The following is a 4,401-nucleotide window of genomic DNA, read 5'->3' as shown; positions in this document are numbered from 1 at the left end:
CACTGGATCTTCCCCAGTGCCCCCATTTTATAGATGAGAAAATTGAGGCTGAGAGAGGGAGAACTGGGTGTATAGCTGGGAAGTGCTGTACGTAGGACTTGCACTCATATCAACCCCCCACACCCTGCCATCCTCTGGCTCTGGAAACAGCCTTTCTTTGGTTGATGGCTCATGGCCTCAGTGACTTCACAGAAAATGTAAACCAAAACCCATTCCCAACTGGGGCCCCTGCACACATAAGGGCAAAAGAGGAAGTTATCTGGAGGGAGCAGGAGCCAGACAGAGGCTTGGCCTGGTAGCTCAGTTGGTTAGAGCGTCATCCTGGTATGCCAAGGTTACGGGTTCAATTCCTGGTCAAGGCACGAACAAAAATCAACCAATAAATGAATGGATAAGTGGAACAACAAATTGATGTTTCTCTCTCTCTCTCAAGTCAATAAATAAATAAATTAAAAAAGAGGCCTTCTGTAGACACCATTGATTATGATTTTTGCTGTCTGGTTAATAGAAATAATGACCCATATTTGAGCCTTAACCACATGCCAGGCCCACTGAAGCCTCTCAATGACTCCTTTAGGACAGGTTCAAAATGTCCTAAATTATATAGATGAGAAAACTGAGTCTCAGAGACATGATGTGATTTTCTGGAAGTCCCCCAGCTAGGAGTTGGCAATGCTGTGATTCAAACACTTGTAATGCCTAGCCTTATGATCCTTGTCCAGGGGCCTTGCACAGGGATGGCAGCAGGAAATGTTTGTTGATTGACTGACTGACTGAAAGAATGAATGAGTTAATGAATGAAAGACCAGCCCTAGGATGCCTATTGGAGACTGGCAGGGGCTGGAGAGAAACCTTCAAATGCAAGCCAGACCCTACAGGACTGCCTCCTGACCTCCCACAGGTCCTTCCATCTTTTGACTCACTGGGGGCAAGGGAGGGTGGCCATCTGGTGAGCATAGTAGGGGCAGGAGCCAGACTCCCCCAGCCTGTCTCTTGCCCCTGAATGCTCACACTCTTTGTGACTTATTGTTTAACTTTACAAGCCCCTTGGCTTTTATGAGGGTTATTTATAAAGGCTTGGGCTTTGATCAGCAGCATAAAAAAGCAAACTCCTATGTCTGAAAATGTCACCAGGGATTAGAGGAACCTTTGAAGTCCCCTCCTTGCAGGCAGCACCCGCCCAGCTTCCCCCGCCAAAGCACTTCCAAGCCTGGGAGCGCTGGCCGGGAACTAGGGGCCCTCTTTTGGGGTAAAGTGGCCCCTGGCCCGATGAGTGACAGATAGGGGTTCCCTCCCCAGCAGCACTCTTCCCAGCTGGGCACTTTTCCCAGTTCCAGGCAGCACTGGGCCTCCTTGGTCTCCAGATGTTGGCAACATCTGTCTCTCATGTTTATGCACAGCCACAGGCTGCTAGCTTGTGTCTCTGTCTCTGAGCCCAGCAGTGGGAATTGTGGGGCTTTTGAAAAGGGATTATTATTACTGGCTTATTGGGAGGGAGGGGGGTAGGGAACGTAAGTAGGGAGGTAGGATAGAGAGAACAGCTCTTAATGAGGCAGGGAGTAGCCCCTTCTTCCTAACCCTGGGATCTGATAGCCCGCTTGCCTGGTAGGGAGGGGCCCCTCATTTGTTTCTTCTCCTCTACTCAGTCAGGTGACAGCTGGAGGGGTTCGGGCAAGCTCACGGGGCAGTGGAGAGAGAGACCCGAGTAGATAGTGCAGAGAAGCAGCAGTGTCTCCCACTCCCTGCCTGGTTCCCTGGCAGTGTGAGGCCAGAGGGGTGGATAGGCTGACCTTGCCTGCCTCCATTCAAGCATTCACAGTGGCCTGAGGACTCTTCTAGGACGTTCTCTGGATCTTGTGGGGCCTCTATGTATCTCAGTTGCCGATAGCAGGCAAGGAGGTGAAGTTGCCCTGGTTCCCCTCTGAGCTGTGTAACCTTGGGCAAGCCCTTGCTCTCTCTGGGTTTCCCTTCCCCTATCCCCAAAATAGCAAGATTGTGTGTGTGTGTGGGTGGCGGTGGATGAGGTCACTCCTAGGAGCAGGTGGGATGCTTGGCAGCCCTCGAAGGAGCCAGTGGTCCCACCTGCCTCCTTGTCCAGACCTGACTTCCTGTCTCAAGGCCCAGAAGAGGCGGAGCTGGGACCCCAGGGCAGAGAGGCCTCAGACAGCATCCCCTGTCTGCCTAGCTTTCTCCCAGACCTGGCCTCAGCTAGGGGAGGGGAGAGCCACCAGCTGGCCTCACACAGCCATCTTTACCTACACCTTTAAAAGGTCATCGAAGAGGGATGGGGTTCTTCCTTTTTTGGCGGGAAGTCAATAAGGTGGCAGTGGGTGTGTGCAGGGCAGGGGGCTGTGTGTGAGGGTGAGGGGGTGGGAAGCAGGACTGTGGGCAAACTAGGGTGGGTGGAGGTGAGGAACCGTGAGCAGGTGTGTGGACAGGTACGCAAGGAGAGTGAGCTGGTGAATGGATCTACAAATTGTGGCCCCCTTATACCATGGGGCACTACTCAGTCATAGGAGGGAACGACCCCTGATATAAGCAGCAACATGCGTGAATCTCAAGAAAAAAATCCTGTATTTGCACCTGCTATGCCATCTGCTTGCAGTTTCCTCCCTTCCGCGTATGAAATTCTAGAAAAGGCAAAACTCTATGATGAAAAGCAGACCGGTGGTGGCCTGAAGGCCAAGTGTGAGGGATGGGAACTGCCCATAAAAAGGCACAAGGAAAGTTTGGGGCTGATGAAATGTTCTATGTCTTTTTTTTTTAATGTTACATGAAACTTATTCAGTAAACTTGTGGGGGATGCAGCCACCAAAAGGAGGTAGTAAGACAGAAACAAGAAAGAATATGAGGCCCTTTATACAGGAGATGGGACAAAAGACAATGTTCCACATCCTGAGTGTGGTGTTGCTTACCTGACTGTATGCATTTGTATACAAATGGAACACATTTGATTACATTTGTATACACACAGACTGGTTTACAGAGTACATTCCTGAAGGTTACAGAATCTTTACATTTCCAAATTGACATCTGGATGTGTTTCCACTTCTCTCAGGAAATAAACCCAAATCCCCACTCACACTGACAAGTCCTATTGCCCTGCCCCTGCCGACTGTTCCATCTCACTCTGTGCTCCAGCCACATGCCCTCTCTCTCCTACCTCAGGGCCTTTGCCCCTTCTATGCCATCCACCTGCAAAGCTTCCTCCATCCCCTTATCACCTTCACTGGGTTAAACTTCCCCTTATTTTTTAGAGTTCACCCTATAGGAAGCATTACTCCCCCAGGGGGCCTTCCCTGATTGCTCTGAAGGGCAAATCATTACAGCTCTCAGAGACTCCATTCCTGACTCTGCTGCTTTTCTGCAGAGCACTGGTCGCCATTTATAAAGACATATTTTCTAGGCTCCCGTGAACAATGCCTGTTTCCCCACTAGACTGTGAACTACACAGGGCAGAGACTGGGTCTTGGGTTGGACCCTGGGACAAGGATTGGTGCACAAATGATTGTGGAAGGAAGTGACCCCACAGGAGATGAGTAAGGGAGTGGGGGCTGTGGGGGGAGCAGGACAAGGAAGGGGAGAAGGCCAAATAGGGTGCAATTTCAGGCAAAGCCCTATGGAGGATAGCTTCAGCCGGATTTCGCACAGGAACTCAAGAGTGTGGGTTACACCAGAGTTCTCCTGACCTGAGGTAGGGAGCTAATTGTCATCCAAACTGTCAGCCATTGACTAAGACCCACCTGAGCAGGGGGGTGGGGGATGTGCCAGCAAAGTGGCTAGTAGCCTGAGGTGCACTCTTTGAAGGAGTCACAAATGTAGGCACATGAAAGAAAAGCAGGCAGAAGCTGGTGGAGGTGCACAGAGAAATGGTCAAAGGGACCAGAGGGGCTCGGAGTGGAGTACTGATTGTACCCCTCAGATGAGGTCTAGTTTCTTCACTATCCCAAACACGCACTGTAGTGCTCGGCACAGAACAGGAATTCAAGAAAGATTTGGTGAATGATTAAATGGATAAAGAAATGAATGTGAGTGTAGGAAGGGCTTTCTGGCAGAAGGAATGGCATAAGCAAAGGCTCAGAAGGGGACCTAAGCAGTAGGATTTGTACCAGTCCAATGAGAGCCAATGGTTACATTTTCAGGAATTTTGTGAGCTGGTTGTGAAACATAGTACAGTAAGTCCTTACTTAACATCAGCAATAGGTTCTTGGAACTGTGAAGGAGTGATGTATAACAAAAGCCATTTTACCATAGGCTAATTGAAACAAACAAGAGTTAAGTTCCTACTGCACCTCATCAACAATATTACAAAACAACATTGAACAAAATGGTGTTATGCAAGGACCTGCTAAATTCTGAGATCAGCTGGTGCACTGCCATTCAATGCAGTTCTGATGCTTA

Source organism: Saccopteryx bilineata, chromosome 2 (genome assembly GCF_036850765.1).
Source record: "Saccopteryx bilineata isolate mSacBil1 chromosome 2, mSacBil1_pri_phased_curated, whole genome shotgun sequence".
NCBI classification, from domain to species: Eukaryota; Metazoa; Chordata; class Mammalia; order Chiroptera; family Emballonuridae; genus Saccopteryx; species Saccopteryx bilineata.
This window is presented reverse-complemented; position numbering follows the sequence as displayed.